This window comes from Octodon degus, unplaced genomic scaffold, assembly GCF_000260255.1.
Source record: "Octodon degus isolate 3935 unplaced genomic scaffold, OctDeg1.0 scaffold00074, whole genome shotgun sequence".
NCBI classification, from domain to species: domain Eukaryota; kingdom Metazoa; phylum Chordata; class Mammalia; order Rodentia; family Octodontidae; genus Octodon; species Octodon degus.
In genome coordinates, this window is record NW_004524650.1 from 1,867,838 (window position 1) to 1,886,810 (window position 18,973).

Sequence of the window (18,973 nt, forward strand, 5' to 3'; positions counted from 1 at the left end):
ATATTTCATTTTTATACTTTTCTGCTGGATGGTTAAGACCAAGGTAAAGCAGGACCTATGCAACAAGAGTTGCAGCTTTTGGGTAGATAAAGTCAGTGAAATTCCCTCAGGATTTATCCTGAGATCCTGTACCTCAGATTGTAGAACCTTTGTCAGTGTCAGCCATGTGGATGAGTCACAGCCATTGCTTGGCCAATGTGCTTTTTGTAAAAGCCTGAGAGAATGTTTTCTCTCCATGTGACTCTCCTTAGGCACACTCCACATCATCAATCACTTTCCTCTGTGCCCCCCAATCTCTTTGATCAGAAAATTTGGGACACAATTGAGTTATAGGATGTTACAATACATGTTCTCCTATGTCCTGAGTCCTCACTGACCTTGAAAGGCTACAGCCAAAATGTTGGCTGTCCTTGCAGCCCTTCTTTTTCCTTAATTTTTTGGTTTGGAAACTTAAGTTATTAACCCTTCAGAGGAGAAGCTTAATGATATTATTACCCTAAAACATAGACAGTTAAGCTTAACATCACTGTCTGAATATCAAACGCCTTAGACATAAAATGGAATGGGCAATTTCCATCAATCATTGATATGCTAAATTTAAATCCCTACAGAATGTGAAAAAATATTAAAAAATAGAAATAAACAATTACAAACTTTTACACAGAGATTTAGAATATAGAGCATTGTAGCAGGACAGTCCTATGACATTTTTTTCTTGTCTCTCATTTTCTTTCTTTCTTTCGTTCTTTCTTTCTTTCTTTTTTTTTTTTTTTTTTTTTTTTTTTGTTTTTTGCTTCCCACTGTGTTAAGTCTTTTTATTCTTTTGTTAATCTCTTTCAGGGCTAACTACTTCCATTGTAGGTGATGAAATGTGTAAGGCTCCACTTCAAATGTTGGCACTGCTATGAACATAGTCTCTTTCCCTTCTCTGCAATTCAGAATTGAAACTTTGATTCTTGTCTTATATTCCAGTCTCAGAAGTAGTTCCTCTGCAGATATTATTTGAAGACAGTCTTCTTATGCTTTATAGCAGTGGTCTGTGACCAGGTTCTATCTTCTCCATGAACACTACAATGGACTTAGTTTAGATATGTATTAAACTAAGAGGCATTCTCTCAAATGAGTTTAAATACACTTTATTTTTAGACAATTTACATGACATGTTTTTTCCCTAAAAAATACCTCCACTCCAAATAAATCACAGTCAAAATAAATTAAGCATTCAAGATGACATCAGTCCTATTTGTCTAAAATCTTGGTATTGTGTAAATGATAAACAGCAACCAGTTAAGACAAATGATAGATCCAAGGTTACCATCGAATCCATTAACATTTTTCCATTTCTAAATCATCCTTAAGGAAAATCATAAATGGGATCACACCATCCTCACAGTAATCCAGGAGAGCAATTATGCCATCTCGATTCATGTTTGCACCAATAAAGAACTGACAGTTTTTGAAATTAGCAAGGATGTGCTTGATTTGCTCTGAAGGCCCTGTGATATATGGTTTTACACTTTCTGGTCTCTGATCTTCAAGTTTGTATTTGATTGATTTCATTTATCTTTGAAACACTTCTTGTAGGCCTCTTTTGTGATGCTGGTTTCCTGTAAGTGGTGGTTCATTACAATATCTACACCAGTGACTACTGTGCTTTTGGTGCCTTCGCCCTCTGGGCCTTTAACAGAGGCATTGCCACCAATGAGCGAGTCATCAATGTTACCCTCTGTTCTATTGACCATCTTGCCCTCCATCTCCAGGCACAGCCCATCCACATTCTCCCAGATCTTGTAAGTGTTGGAGAACATCTCATCGTGTCTGATGAGGTGCTGGTAGATAATCATGATGGTGGCTGAGGGTGGAGGCAGCCGCACAAGCTTAGCAGAAGCCAGGAGCTTAGAGGGAGCACAGTGCAGCTGGAGCAATACTCGGGAGGAAGGGGGAGTGGGCATAAAAGCTCTTGTTTTCATTGCTTACATTTTTTCTTTTTGTTTTTTAAACAAATATTTACTTGTGAGAGAGTATAGAGTAATTGATAGGGCACTAGAAGCAGTATGCTTTTAGAAGACCCAAATGACAGGCATTCCAAGCATGGCCCTTGTGTTACATACTGCTATCCTCAGTGCAGTTGCTTAGTTCACAGGTATCAGCATATATAGTTAGTCAGGGTGAGAATCCTACCAATTAACTGCTAGTTTCAAAAACCTGATGGAGATCCTCAGGATCATTGCCTTAACCATCTCGTATATATAAATGTATGGTTTTGCCTCTGCCATGTGGCCTAGCTTTTCTTCTTGTCCTCTCTGCATTGTTTAATCCTTAAGTTTTCACCTTCCATTTAGTTGTGTTATACCCTTCAATTTTTATTTCTTCTTTTGAGTTCTTACACTAGGGTGACTATACAATTTACACATGTGAGTCTGGTTTATTTCACTTATGAGTATATCTTCAAGTGGCATCCACTTAAATATAAATGCTTCAAGTTTAATCATTCTTTATAGCTGAATAAGACTCCATTGTATAAAAATAACACATCTTTTTCATCCATTACCCAGGTGAAAGGCAATTGGTGTTTCCAAGATTTGGCTATCACAAATTGTGCTGCTATAAATATAGATGCATATATATGATGATAATATGATGTTTTCAGTTCTTTTGGGAAAATTCCCAGTAGGGGGATAGCAGGATTGAATGGGATTTCCAGTCCTAGTTTTTGAAGGAGTCTCCATACTGATTTTCATAATGGTTGTACCAGTCTACATTCCCACCAGCAGTGGAGAAGGTTTTCTTTTTCCCCACAGTCTCTCCATCATCTGCTGTTGGTAGATTTCTTTATGGTAGCCATTCTTTCTGGGGTGAGATGTTATCTCAGAGTTGTTTTAATTTGCATTTCACAGATGACTAGTGATGTGGAGCATGTCTTCATGTATTTATTTGGTTCTTGTATTTCTTCCTCTGAGAAATGTGTGTTCATCTCAGATGCTAATTTTGGATTGGGTCTTTAAATTTTGGGATGCTAATTTTTTTAGTTCTTTATGAATTCTAGATAGATGACCTTTGTCTGAGTGCTTATTAGTTAAGATTTTTTCCAAGTTTGTGGGTTTTCTTTTCAGTCTTTTGGTAATTTCTTTTGATGTGCAAAAACTTCTCAATAAGAGAAGATCCCAATTGTTAATTCTTTCAAGTATTACCTGTGCAGTTTGATTTTTGTTCATGAACTGTTTGCCTACTCCTATGTCTTCAAGAGTTCCTCCTCCTTTCTCTTCCAGGAGAGTGTTTCTGTTTTAATAATTAATCCACTTTGACTTTAGTTTAGTGCATGGTGATAGGCCTGGGTCAAGTTTTAGTTTTCAGCATGCAGAAAGCCGGTTTTTCCATCAACATTTGTTAAAGAGGCTATCTTCTTCCACTAAGCATGTTTGGCACCTTCGTGAGAAATAAGATGGCTGAGTGTGTTTGTAGTTGCTTTTTCATCTTCTAATCTATTCCACCAATCCTCAGGTCTATGTTTTTGCCAATACCATGCTGATATTATTACAGTAGCTTTTTTGCAGTATAATTTCAAGTCAGGAATTGTAATGCCTCCTTCTTTGTCTTTGTTACCCAGGATTGCCTTTGTTATTTCTGGTCTTTTCTGGTTCCAAATAAATTTTAGGAGTAATTTCTCTAGGTCTGTGATGTATGTTGGTGGTATTTTGATAGGGATTGCATTAAATCTGGTATAACAATTTTGGGAGCATGGCTATCTTCACAATGTTGTTCTTCCTATCCAGGAGCAGGGAGTATCTTTTCATTTTCTGAAATCCTCTATGATCTCTTTTTTCAGAGTACTATATAATTTTGCTTCACTAGATCTTTGACTTTTTTAGTTAGATTAATTCCCAGGTATATCTTTCTCCGTTGTGCTATTGTAAAAGGTATTGTTTCTCTAATTTCCCTCTCAGTGTGTTTGCTGTCCGTGTAGAAGAGTACTATTCACTTTTGAATATTGACTTTGTATTCTACTATGTTACTGAATTTGTGTATTAATTCCAGTAGCTTCTTGGTGGAGTTTTTTTGGTCTTCCACGTAGAGTATCATGTCATCTACAAAGAATCATAGTTTCACTTCTTTACCTAGTCTTTTTTTTTTTTTTTTTTTGACAGAACTGGAGATTATCTATTCTTATTCCTTTTAGTTCTCTCTCTTATCTAATGGCTATAGCTAATGATTCCAGAACTATACTGAATAAGAGGGGTGATAGAGGGCATCCTTGTCTTGTACCAGATCTGAGAGTAAAAGATTTCAGTTTTTCTCAATGTAGAATTATGTTAGCAGTTGGATTGTCATAGATGGCTTTTATCAGATTGAGGTAGAGGCCATCTATTCCAATCTTCTGTAAGACTTTGAAAATGAATGAGTGTTGGACTTTGTCAAAAGCCTTGTCTCCATCAAATGAGGTGATTATGTGGTTTTTTGATTTGGCTGTATTGATACAGTGTATTACATTTATAGATTTGTGTATATTGAACCATCATTGCATTCTTGGGATGAATCCTACTTGGTCATGGCGTATAATCTTCTTGATGATTTCCTGTATTCTATTTGCTAGGATTTTATGAGGATTTTTGCATCTATGATCATGAGGAAAATTGGCCTGTGGTTCTCTTTTTAGTTTGCATCTTTCTCTGGTTCTGGTATCAGTATAATACTTGCCTCCAGGAATGATGTTGGGAGAACTGCTTCCTTTTCAATTTCATTGAAATGTTTGAGGAGTATTGAAATTATATCTTCCGTAAATTTCTTTAGAATTCATCTGTGAGTTCATCAAGACCTGGACTTTTCTTTTTTGGTAGTTTTTTTAAATCATATTTTGTCTTTCATTGGCTGTTATTGGGTTACTGAGAGTTGTTATTTCTTCTTGATTCACTTTTGGTAATTTGTACCTTTTTCAGGAATTTGGCCATTTATTCTGTTTCTTTATTCTGTGAAAGCAAAGTTTCTAAAAGTAGCTAGTAATATTCTTCTGAATTTGCACTGGGTCTAAGGTAATTACACCCTTTTCATTCCTTATTGCTTGTATTTGATTTTTTTCTTTCCTCTTTTTAATGAAGTTAGTGAGGGGCTTATCAATTTTATTTTATCTTTCAAAGAACCAGCTTTTTCATTCATTAATTCTTTGAATTGTTTTCTTCATTTTGATGGTATTAATTTCTGCTATAATCTATAATTTCCTCCTATCTTTGGTCTTTGGGTTTTGCTTTGCTCTTCCTTTTCTAGATATTTGAGTTGCAGCATTAGCTTATTTATTTGTTCCAGTTCTGTTTTCCTAATGTGTGGGTTCATAGCTATAAATTTCTCTCTAAGAATTGCTTTCATTGCATCCCATAAATTCCAATAAGTTGCACCTGAATTTTCATTGAAATGTAGATATTGTTAATTTCACCTGTGACCTATTGGTTGCGGAGGGGGATGTTGTTTAATTTCCAGGTATTTATTGGGTTTTTCTGGTTTCTTTTGTCATTTATTTCCAGTCTCATTGCACTGTGGTCAGATATTATGCATGGTATAATTTCTGTTTTCTTACATATACTTTACATATGCTTAAGCATGACCTATGGACTAGTATGTGGTCTATTTTAGAAAATGACCGTTATGCAGCTGAAAAAAATGTGTATTCACCTTTCGTTGGGTGGAACACTCTGTATATCTACTAAGTCCATTTGTTCCAAGTTCTATATCTAGATCATTTCTCACAGGAATTTTTGCACTTACAGTTACTGGGATAGCAATAATTCAAAGTTACACTGAGGTTCTCCTAAATGCCTGGTCAAAATCATCCAAATGTTTTGATTTTTTGCTCTATTCCATTCTTAAAATTTTTATGGTAATCAGACACATTTTTGGACTTGATAGACCAAACTATTCAGATGTGGCTATGATATTTTAATATGTAGTGAATTTTTTTTTCATATTGACCAAAGGCCCAAGAGCTTATTAATGGCTATAAAAGATAAGAAACAAAGGATATTTTTTGTGTCTTCCATGAAGAGTATCATGTCATCTGCAACTTCTTTTTTGTATATTCTTATCCCTTTTCTGTCTCTCTCTCGTCTAATGGCTTTGGCTAATGTTTCCAGAACTATTTTGTGTAGGAGAGCTGATAGGGGAAATCCTTGTCTTGTATCTGATTTTAAAGTAAAAGCTTTCAGTTTTTCTCCATTTAGGATAATGTTGGTTGTTGGTTTGTCATAGATGGCTTTTATCAGATTGAAGTACAGGACTTTAATTCCAATTTTTTGTAGGACTTTGATTATGAATACATGCAATACTAAAACCATGATTGAATACCTCTCATCTTGTTCTTCTAAATGTGTACTATTTCTAATGTCTTAGCAATTAGTTTTCTCTCCTTAATGTAAATTTTAAAAATATAAAGTAAGAAAGAACAAGAAAAATTAAAGTTTATTGAAAGTAAGCATTGATGTTTAATTATTTGATCAACTTTGCATACCAAATCTGTTAAACTGAACAACAGACTTGATGATGAAAATATATAATATGATAACCACTGTTAAATTTTTATTTTTGTTTTGAAACTCTGTACCATTGTACTATCTATTGTTATTGTGTTTTTGTCTTTTTTTCCTATTTTTATTTTATTTTATTTTTATTTTTTGGTGGTACCAGGATGCTGAACTCAGGACCTTGCACTTCCCATGGAAGCACTTATTTCACTGAACTATCTCCCTGGCTCCTTGTTTTCACTCTTTTTATTTTTCTTTCTTCTTTTGCATTTAGTACAGGGTCTGCAGGGTGTACAGTATCGCACTACGTAGATTGGACTTGTAGTGATTCTTCTGTTTTCAGCCTCCCGATCCCTGTGGGTACAGGCATGCGCCACCATGCCCAGTTTCAATGGCCATCTCAGCGTGCCTGCGGGCAGGGCCAGCATGGTAGGCCCGAGATGGAATCCGGGCTGTTGTTCTCTGCCTAAGCAGGCACTTTAGTCCACTGAGCTGTCTGGCCAGCCCTTGTTTTTACTCTTTAAAGTAAAAATTAAAAATAAAATTGGGGGAAAAAAGAAACTGAGGGTAGGTATAGTTAGGCAAATACTAGTTTTTAGTTAAGGTATCCTCCTTTGAATCTTTTTTCTCACCTTGCAAACTCTTGAGACAGATATAACTTTGCCAAAACAACTATTGTGCTTTGCAGCTGCCTGATGGATACTTTCTCCGTTATGGACTCAGAGATACCAAGATTTAGCTAACAAGTTTTTTTTCCCCCTTAAATGAGGCAGAATAATTCAGTGAAAGTCCCTTAATTTGAGCATGAGCACTACATTCCAATTAAGCTTGAAGAATCAAAGAAAAGGGGAGTTGATTTTATTTTTCTGAAGTTAAAATTGAGCGACTCACTAAAAGATGAAGATGGTACACGTGACACCTGCAAGTTCCATGTTTTTATTTAGAACTCAGGTGAAATGTGAAAAATTCCAAACTGAGCTATGAAAAGCAAAAATAGCCCAAAATGTATCAGTATATTAATAAGGAGATGCAACAGTCATTTGCCTGTGTAAGTTTCATTTATCTTATAATCATAAATGTTCAGGGGCCGGCAAGATAGCTCAGTGGTCTGAGGCGCCTGCTTACGCATGCTTAGGCAATGCTCAGGGACCACAGTTATCTCCCTGGCATCACATGCTGTGCCAGACCCACCAGGGCTGAGCTGGCCACACACACAAAACATCATAAATGTTCAAAACATCAATGGCACCATTTTGTAATCAACTGCGGATAACTATACAATGTCTGAAAGTTGTGCCACTTTATTAACGCTTCCACTAACTTTGCTGATTAAATAACAGCCATTACTTCATAAACAATTTTATAGTTTGAGCAAGTTTTCTAACCAGTTATTCAGTACTGCCACTTGTATTGCTGACTTAGTCCTCTGAAGTTAATCACTACTGGGTCTTACTCCCTAAGGACTTTAGTCACATAGACTGGGGTATGTTCAAGAAATAGCTTCACTCAATAATTTCAGATGCTTTCCACTACAACTGTGTACTTTCCACTCATTTTATATGCACAGCTAAGGGTAGGTGGGCATGGGTCTCTAAGTGGAGATGGGCATAGGTCTCTAAGTGCCTCACTGACTGTGGTGTCACCATCTTGTGACTCTAGAGCCCCAACACATGGCTTCTCATGGCTGCTCCCATATACTTCAGACCTAAGTCATTTCTACTCCCACTCCCAGACAGAACTCATTATCCAATGTCATTCTAATTACCAGGGAAACTGGGAAAAGTAGGGGGGCACACGGAATATTTAGTAAGTGCTACTGTATTCGTTACACTACATTAGTCAGCTCTGTACAATATATGATTGACCAGATGGCAAATTTTGATTGAAATTCTTGTGGAAAACAATTTGAGCATGATTTCATGGGAGAAGTGTTACAAAGGTTCAGTGTTAAAAAGAGATTCTTTCTAAGTTGGAGAGAAGGCACAATAAGCATGGTTATTACAGAAGATTGATGTAAAGGAGTAAAAGACGATGAAGTACTTACAAGAACAAAAAAGAATAATGATCTTGGATTCCACAGCCATGGAATCAAGCTAAATAAACTAATTAACCAAAATGACCTTGAAAGAATAAAGAAAAAATGAAAACTAAACATAACATCTCAAGAGTCACAGTGTCCTCATGTGTCTGGCTTTGCATGTTGAATCATTGGATAATTTTATGTAAAGCAATGATATATCTACAGGGAACCTAAAGCAGTGCTACTTGTGATTTGCTTTTTTAAAGCTTTTTCCATTTTTTGGTGCAGGGTCTCTCACTATGCAGCTCGGACTCATAGTGATCCTCCTGATTTCTGCCTCCCTAGTGCTGGGATTGCAGGCATGTGCCACCATGCCTGGACTCCATTGCCAGCTCAGTGTGCTCAGGGGTGGGGCTGCCTTGGCATGAGGTGCCGGGGATGGAACCCTGGCCCCTGTGGTTACCTAAGCAAGCACTTAGTCTGCTGAGCTATGCTGCCGGCCATTGATTGTGATGTTTTAAACTGAGTAAAATCAAGATTGTATTGAGGAGCTATAATAATCTGGAACTTCATTAAGGACTTGAAAGTAAAGAAGGTACATATTAAAAAAGATGAAACAATTTTGGTAACTCAGTGGATGTGTATATAATTAAGTGAGCAGCAATGAGCTGTGATAAACTTGAAGCTGTGTATTATAATATCTCAGAGCTTGGGCCAAAAAGGAGAGAGGGCTAGGAGTCCATACAATAACAGTAGAACAAAGAGTGGGGTTAGAATAGTCTGTCTCTAGTTATAAAGTGACTATGGTTTATAATTTTACATTCACAATATATTATCATCCAGCCCATTATGAAAAACATGTCTTATACAAGGCAAGTGATTTAACAATATCAATTAGCATATAAAATGAACTTGAGTTCTTCTTTTTCTGATACCAAGTTATCTGTAAAGCCCTGTCTCTCAACCCTTCTACTTTCCTAATTTTCTCAATTTTCCCTTTTTTTCATTTACATAAATCACATTACAGAAACCCCAAAGATCTCACCTCTAAAAATATAGGATACATTGCAAAAAATAAACTTGAAGAAGATAAGCAGACCACTTAGGAAGTAAAATGTTCAGGTCCTAACCTTTCCTGATTTATGTGACAACAGAACTGAGTAGGAAATTAGAACAAAAAAGGAATGAAGGACCCAAAGTGGATGTAAAATTTAGACATCCTATTGTGACTCCACAATTACTCAACACAAATTGAAAAGCAAAGACAAAATCTTACCAATTGAAAGAAAATGGCTGGGGCTACAAAATCTCTTACATTATCAATTATGGGAGGCAAAATACAATATATCAGCTTGAAATTGAAATATAAAGAAATTATATTGTACTTATTCTTATTTTCTAGTCTTACCCATGATTCCATATTTTCAGACATTTAACTTGCTTTTACAGTTTTTAATCTCATAAATTAGGCTCTACGGAACACTGCTCAATTGTGTTTATTATTACAAAGTGTAATATTGCCCAAGTGAGTTCAACTGTCTAATAAACTCCTGCTTATATTCTTCTGGATATTCTCTGAAATTCCTAGCACCAACATACAGATTCAGTTGAAACATTTCCTTTTGCTCAAGTCCCGATTCTACTTTTTTTTCTCTCATTCCTTGAACTTCAAAGCTAATAATATTTTTGACAAATATTATTGAATATACAACAGACCAAATGGGGTGAAGATGGCAGTATTGTTGTCAGTGCGCTTCATAATGCTTGGGTGTACAACAAGATGTTTGTTGACCCCAAAGAAGAACAGTGGTTTTACAAGTAGGTTACAATTTTTATTGACCTCCATCTGAGTCCAATATCTTTGTTCTAAAGAGTGGAGCTAGCCCTTATAAAAGAAAATCTCTTCATGTTAGAAATCCCAGCTGCCTTGTTTTTCCCAACTAAGTTATGTGTAAAACATAAAGAGAATTCTCAGATCTGCTGGGATGTAGGGTTGCTAGGGTGACTGTTAAAGAATGTGAGCCTGAGACTATCAGAGATCAATAAGAACAGGAAGGCACCAGGGGCTAAAGTTAGAAATATTAAATCTTTGGACGAGACCTTTTCTCTAAAGCTTGGAGATCTAATTGGTTTTCTTTGTTTTATCTTTCAGCAGTGGTTATCTAACACATGGACTCCTCTCTTCAGATCATACATTTGTTATCTCTCTTTCTTCTTTGGACTTCTTTAAGACATAAGATGAGTAAAAATTCATTACCAGGGAAGAGGTAAAGCTTTTGGCAGTCACATTCCATGCTTTCCGTTACCTCATTGTTGGTTCTACAATCTCTTCTTCACTGATTTCTTTTCTATTACCCCTTGAAAAAGAAGGTATGTACCTTGAACTTCAAATTAAAACCTCCTCACATTATCCAAAATAATTCCTACCTCCATAAATAATAATCAACTGCAATGGAAAGCATCATAACAAAGGAGTAACAATTTCTCACTCCAGTCAGTGATTTCACTTAGGAAGGAGAAAGAAGGTGAAAGGTGACAAGGAAAAGGCACGCTTGCTTCTTAAACCTCTGACATAAAAGGGTCACATGTAATTTCTATCGGCACCTTATCACTTGGTCATACATAGACACAAGGCAGTTGGAAATTAAAATCCCTCGTGGAGCAGCTTTCTTACACCAACAATGCCCAGGATAGTTTCTATAATATGTATTCTCTGCCATGAACAGGAAAACAAAAACCAATCCTGATGGATAATTGGTATGTTTACAGTATTTAAGTGTGAACACCAATATAATATAATAATATAATAAATGTGCAATGAGGTTTATGATGTTGCACTGCTGTTTGATGAATTCAGTTTTTCTCTCTTGAATATTTATGGCGAGTTTTGTGACTTAATACTTAAGATGTGGCCAGACATTCTTCTAGGTACTTGAGTTACAGCAATAAATAAAAAGCAAAGATGACAGCGCTCATGGATCTTGACACTTGCAAAGAGAACACAGGACTTTATTTAGCATATAATATTATACAGTTTAATTAAGGAGTCAAATATCATGAACAAAAGTTAAGTGGAGAAAAGGGACAGAGAATGTGGGATGTGGACTTCAGTCTGATCCTAATATAGTTCCTATTTCTTTCACTTTTTTTCAAAGAAAATTATCATTAATAGTGCATTTTAGGTACACATAATGATCACATTCATGATAGGGAATGTGTGCCTGTACATGACATAATGATACTTTCTTTTCAACTCCCCTACCCTCCCTCCAACTCTTCTCCCCCACCTTATTTACAAAAACTTTGTTTTCATTTTTTCTTTTTTTTTCTATGTTTTACTTTTCACTTCATTCCTCACCCCACTCCATTTCCTGTTTGAACATTGTTTCCCCTATTTTGTTCCTTATTTATATCTTTAGTTTTTCACACCAGAGAAACAAAGCAGTATTTACATGTTGTCTCATATATTTCACTCAAAAATACAGTCTCGAAGTGCAACAATTTACCTAGAAATATCCTTCCTCATGGCACAATAGTACTCCACTGTATAAAAAATCATGTCTATTTCCTTTCATCACTTGATGGGTCATTTTATTCTTGAATATCAGCATAGTCTTCATTACCTGAATTTTGGGCAGAATTCTGTTCTTCTGGGCTGCCATTTGAATAACTTGTTAAACTTGACTTACAGCATTTTAGAGTTTCTCTAGCCTATTCTACCCAAGTTTCTCAAACTCCTCCTAAAAATCAATTTGAAAAGATTTTATGTGTTGTGTTAGGGATAAAAACAACTGCCTCAATCCTTAGTACAGTTTTTCTAGGCATTGTTTAATCCAGTCAAACAGACAATCAAAAGCAACCATTATACTTAGATCTTGTTTCTAGTATAACTGATGGTGAGATGGATACACTTTTGATACATTGTCAAAATAAAGATAAAATTTTGTTTTATTCAGATACTCTATATTGGCATAAAAGATACAGAAAGGTTAAAATGACTGTAAGAGGGAGGAAGATTATTTCCATTAAGTTTGAGGGACAAGAATTAATTCTAGTTTGATCATATTAAACTGAAATGGTACTTATTAATCATCAAGTGGTGATGTAAGCCGAGAAAGTAGGTATCTAATTCTAAAGTAAGAGATATACTCTGGACAGTAGGGGAGAGATAACTGGATGCAAAACTTGGTAATTTTCAGTCTATCAACGTCTTTTAATTTAAATCCACGAGACCATATGAGATCACTCAAGATATGTAAGTTAAAGGAGGTCTCAGAGATAAGCAGGGAAGCCTGCCAGTGTTAATGACAGGAGGAGATGAAGAGATCTTCTCAAGTTTATTTGCTTCTTACCTGAGAATGTAGATGAAGTGTCAGTATCATAGTGGTCAGACAGGTCCATCCTTGAAAAAAGTACTGAAACAAGCAACAGAAAGGAAGCACTTGAATCATCTCGTATAAATATGAGAATAAATACCATTAACTATAGATACATGTCTTCTTAGACTTCGTTTAGATTAAGGAGCTTCCAGTTGTATAATTTTCTTTCTTTTATTTATTTGTATTTTTCTTTCTTTTTTGTGGGGGGGGAAGGGTCTACAGGGTGTTCAGGGTCTCACTACTAGATTGGACTCATAGTGATCCTTCTGTTTACAGCCTCCCAAGAGCTAGAATTACAGGCGTGCACCACCATGCCCAGTCTCAATTGCCTCAGTGTGCCCTGGGGACAGGGCTGGCACGGCAGGCCTGGGGATCGAACCCCTGGCCCCACTGAGCTATTTGACCAGTTTTCGGTTCTGTAATTTTCAGTGGACTCAGAAGTGATTCATTCCTGTAACAGGAAATAAAGGATGTCCTGACATTAGCTTTTCACAATAAACGCAAAGTAGGAGTTACACCAGTTATCTTCTGGAAATTCATAATTTTGGACAAGAAGAGAATAGAAAGAGAAGTGGCTTTTCTAGGCAGAGTACATTATAAAATCATTATAAAATTTTGTGCATTCTAGCTTAATAGTTTTAAATTTAAGGATTCTATAACTCTTCAGCCTATGAAGTCCCATGCTTTCTTACTAAACACTTAATTCTCTCTAGTTTCCACCATACTTCTAATTAATGGTACGTGAAGCCCTAATGACCATGTAGGAAATATCGTATAAATTATAAAGAAAGATACATCAGATCACTAAACAAGAGTTTAATAATAGTACTTTTTGAGACAGAGTCTCACTCTGCAGCTCATGTTGACCTTGCTCCAACTGTATAGCCTTAAATTCATAGTTATCACCCTGTCTCAGTTTCCTGATGGCTGAAATTATAGATAAGCACCACAATGCCTTACATAATAATGATATTTGTGTAGCCAGAACTTACATAATGCTTTTTTACAGTTTAGGCACTTTGTATTTATTTAATATAATCATCATAAAAATATCAGAAACCAAGTATGTTTATAATGTTTGTTCTACAGATGAAAAAAAAAAAAAAAAAGAGGCATAGAGAGGTTTAGCAACCAACCTATGATCTCATAGCTCAGAAAAATTAGGATCTGTACCACAAAATTTTCACTGTCAAATCCCTGCTTTCATCTGGGCTATTATTTTATCATTATCCTCAGATTTACCACAATTTTATTTGTTGCTCAATTTTACGCTATTCTTTCACTTAGTTATTTCTATCTGTTGTTTCAGTGAAGAATTTCCTGCAAAGAATTTTAGCATTTTTATCACTCAATAGAAGTAGGCTCCCTTTCCATAACTGATTATTTACTCATTCAATTTTTAAAACAACATATTGAATATCCAATTTATGTTTGAAATTAAATTACGTGTAGTAGAAAGTGTCACAAAGGGTGTTAGTCATACAAACTTGGATAGACTTTCTTTTGACAAGCAATAGAATTGTGCATCAGATCCTATAAGAAGAAATAGCAAAGGCGCTAGAATAAAATACTCCAATCTCAAGATTAAACTAAGAGCAACCAGCAGTCAGCCAATGGATGAGGAAAGGTGTACAGAGACAGCAATGCAGAGGGAGATATAGAGGCATAGACAAGCATGCGAATTGAAGAAATCCCAAGTACTGTACACCAATTTCTATCCATATTTCCAATTGTTAAGCACCTATTAGGTGGGCATACACTATTCTAAGCACTGGTGAGTAAATAGGAATAATACAAAGTTTCAGTCCTCAAGAAATTTACAATCAGGTCATGGGAATTTTTTTTTTTTTTTTTAGTTTTAAGATATAATTTATTTTAGGATATGAAAGAAGATGTGCATATTACATTGACATGCTAGTCCAATAAAATAATTCCTTAATAAAAAATTGCATTCCTTATGTTGCATATTATTCACAATTTTCTATAATTATAATACATGATTTAATCATTTTTGTAAATTACCACAGTTAGTCAAGACAACTAATGTTTGTTTTCTCTACAGAGAAAACTAAAAGCAAAATCCAAGTGTTTATTGTTATATATATATATATATATATATATATTTTTTTTTTTAATGTGGTGCCAGAGATCAAACACAGGGCCTTGCACCTCTCAGCTAAGTTTTATGCATATACATTTTAGATTACTTTTCACATTTTAATAAGTCAGAATAAATACATCACCCAAGAGCATCTGCACACTCTATTCTTAGGTAAAGAATATGAATAAAAATAAATCCATATTATATACACGTCTTGTGTTTTCCTTTACCTAGAAATTGTCCTGCTAGTCAAATTTTACATACACCTGGAGGCAGCACAGTCCGATTAGCAGACAAGCTTGCCCACAACTGCTTGCATGTTCGTCAAGGGGACATCACCCCTGTGTACTGAGCCTTCAGCCACAGTCAAGTGACCTGCACCTGTGGACCTTGGAGGCCAGCAGCCACCTCTCACAGAATGCATGTTCAAGTCTTTCCCAAAGCCAATTTCTCACCCCACGGAAGACTGGGCAAGCCTAAATCAGGAGATGGTGCTAAAAGCACAATTTCAGGACAGGCCAAGTAGCTGAGTGGATTAAAGCTCCTGCAAGCAAGCACAGGGGCCAGGAGTTTGATCCCTGGGCCTGCCGTGCTGGCCCCGCTCCTAGGGCGCGCTGAGATGGCGGTTGAGATCAGGCACGATGGTGAGCGCCTATAATCCCAGCACTTGGGAAGCTATAAACAGGCGGATCACTACGAGTCAGATCTAGGAGTGAGACCCTGAACACCCTGTAGACCCTTGCCTAAAATACAAAAACAAACAAACAAACAAAAACAGCCCAATTTCAACAGGACTCTGATTAAAAATAAAAACTTCCGGAGACACATAGTGAAACTACGACTGAATCGGACACTGAAGGGCTAGGAGACAACCAAGCTCTCAACTCATTGCAAGACCACACAATTAAAGCCAGACTTCACACATCCGAGACTCCAGGGGCCCTTGGGGCAAGCATGGCTCTGCACACCTGCAATCCCAGCCCTCTGTGAGGCTGAGGCAGGGCAGCCGCAGGATTGAGCTCTTGCCTGCACTAGTGACTCAGAGAGACCCTGCCTCAAAATTGAAAGTGCAAAAAGGCTGGAGGGGTGCAGATGTAGCTGTGGGAAGGCCCTGGGTTCAATTTCTTAGCACCCCAAGGTCATGAGAAATTTTTGAAAGGGCAAGATACTTTTTTGTATGTAAAACACAATGCACATATACAGTAAATATTTAATATATATTTTTTAAAAAATACATCAAAAAGATACAGTGCCAGTAATCTTCCTCAAATACTTCCCCTCACTTTGAACACATTTACTTCATCATTTTTCCACGTTCTAAGCAGTTCAGGAAGGTTTTCTAGTCAATGTCTTTATGAGATATGATAAAAAATATGGTGAATGCTGTTGCCAAGTACTATCCAACAGAAAGGCAGGCTCGTAAGACAGGTGGTGTGGCCTCACACACCTGACTCGTTGGGACTGGCGCCGCGGGACTTCTGGCTCTTCTCCCAAGTCTGGAATAGCACAAGATGTAGACGTTTTGAATTGATTCAGGACATCAAGGCAGCTAGGATCACCTGATTAAAGACATTCATGGAAAAGGATTTCCAGAACAGTGTCAGAATGTGGCAAGAGTGATGGGGTGTTTTCAACTGAGGAGGAGGATGTTGAGGAGGTTAATAGCAATGTGTCTTCACTATATGTATAAATTTAGACATTTACCATTCATTTGGAACAAGACACATAAATCATGATGTTTTTTTCCTCATCTCTGTTTAATCCAAGCTTGTGAACATCAACATGAGGAAATTATCATCCATGGGGATTCTGATCCTTGTTTATAAGCTATTTCCAGCTTTCCTTAATGGTCTTCCCATTGTAAGCAAGGGTCAGAATTGAAGTTGGGGCTCTGATCTAATCCTAATAGCCAGGGAAGACACTGATGGACTTAAATCTAGGACTGACAGGAGAAGGCAATGCCCATGCTTTATGTCTTTTAATGTGCTGCTTCTTCAGCCATAATGTCTCTTATAAAAGGAGTTTAAGTCCTGCGAAACGGATATCAGTATCATATAACAATAAACCTCATATAGCAATTTACTTTAATCCAGAAGCTTAGATATAAAATGATGAAAGGCAAAGTAGACATATAAGTTACCCTTAGCATCTACACTGAATACATTGAAAATAGGAGAATTTCAGATGCTAAGAATAACAGTTGTGTTTGCTACTCAGAGTCTGCTTTGGTCCATTTGAGAAAAGCACACCAGTCATTCTTAATAGTCTCTGCCTTACCATGTCTTTGCCGAGACTCTCATGTAATAGTTACATGATAAGCCCCACTGTGTTTCACAGTAAATCAGGGAGTTCCACAGCTAACTTGCACGATAAGCCTTGCTATATTGAACAGTAAATCATAGAATTCCTCAATAAAGCTGCACACTAAAACTCACCAGCTTATTTATTTATTTTTTTCTTTATAGTATTATCTCCCAGTGGTGGATAAAGGTCAGCAATGTGGCTTCTGTTAGGCTGCCTCCCCTTATCCCTTCTGCATACCCTTTTCAGAGAAACAATCAAGTTTCTGCTATCATAGCTAGAGAATGGGGAATATTAAACTTTTGAGAAACCCAAGAGACCCTAGAGCTGGAATTTGTATCGATGTATTAATGAGGATGGAAATGCAAGCTATGGGGGCGTAGTGAGGGGAGAATTCTGCTGCAGAGGCAGGAACAAAACCTATGAAACCTTACTGTACTGTAGGTTCATGAGAGATCAATAGAACTATCGGTAAAAGAAACATCAGTGACATTTATTTAATGAGAATTTAATAACTGTAAACAATTATATTGCCAAGATGAAGTTGTGTTTTCCTAAAAGCACTGTGAATATCAGTGAATGAATATGTTCAAATACTCAATATCATCCAAGCATGACGCTAATTGATCTTGGAAATAGTACAAAGAAGTCACCCCGCACCCCACACACCCTCTCTGGGACACCATGTGAGGCATAGAAATAATAAGCTAAGGTGCTTCTGACCAGGAAGCAAGAATATCATCATGAAGCCACGATCGAGTGAGGTGTTTTACCACAAGAATCTGTGTTGATGGCCAAATCAATTGCATTCACGTTTACTTGCACATAACTCACATGTACACACATGGAAACACAACATAAGTATAACATATAGCTATGCAAAGGCCCTTCCAGGGCACACTACATCATACAGTCTCAAATACAATTATCAATTTGAAAATGATAGTAGTGGGAATTAAATAAAAAGTGAAACATGCTTATAAATATATGAAGACAGAAAGTGTTTGAATAATTATGAATCTAAAAGAATTTCCACTGTGTTTTTCCACTTGTTTATGTTTTCTAAAATTGGAATTTTTTTTACGTAATAAAACTTTTTTGTGCATGCTTTTCAATATTAAAAAAGAGGAAAAAAAGAAGTTAATTTATTGCCTAAATGTTAATATTAAAACCATGCTTTAAATACCTGTTATTTTGGTCTTCTAAATGTGTACTGCTTCTAATGCCATATCAATTATTGCTATATTCTCTTTCAAGTAAATGTATTTTTTTAAGGAAAGGTAATAAAAGTAAACAAGGGACAAGAAAATACAAAAACAAAAACAAATTATGATATCTAGCTTTCCCGATGTTATCCAAACCAAGTAACATATTGGCTGCTCATATTTCTAAAACTTCATGATTGTATAAAATAGACTCTGTACGTTTGTCAGGATATTATCAGAAATAATTCAATTGAAAGAACCCTGGTCAAAATAAATATCCAACAGTACATTTCATACTTTAATGACTGTATTTTGATGGAGCTTGTTTTGGGATCTTTTTGGGGGGAGAGAGCAAGTTTGGTTGGTTTGACTCTTATTTATTGAAGTACTGATTCCCTCAAATTGGCAACTCACATTTTTTCTCTCAGTTGTCAATTAAATTTAATAAGGACATATTGTGT

The 18,973-nt window shown here is 36.2% G+C and overlaps 1 long non-coding RNA gene across 1 annotated transcript in view; it reads left to right on the plus strand.

Moving 5' to 3' along the window:
* The window catches only part of LOC111817911, a 16,007-nt gene extending 14,326 nt beyond the window's left edge, over window positions 1-1,681 (plus strand). Inside the window, exon 3 of the long non-coding RNA XR_002822011.1 lies at window positions 1,615-1,681. This is a non-coding gene — a long non-coding RNA (uncharacterized LOC111817911). The remainder of the gene's footprint in view (window positions 1-1,614) is intronic.
* The last annotated feature ends 17,292 nt before the right edge of the window (window positions 1,682-18,973 follow it).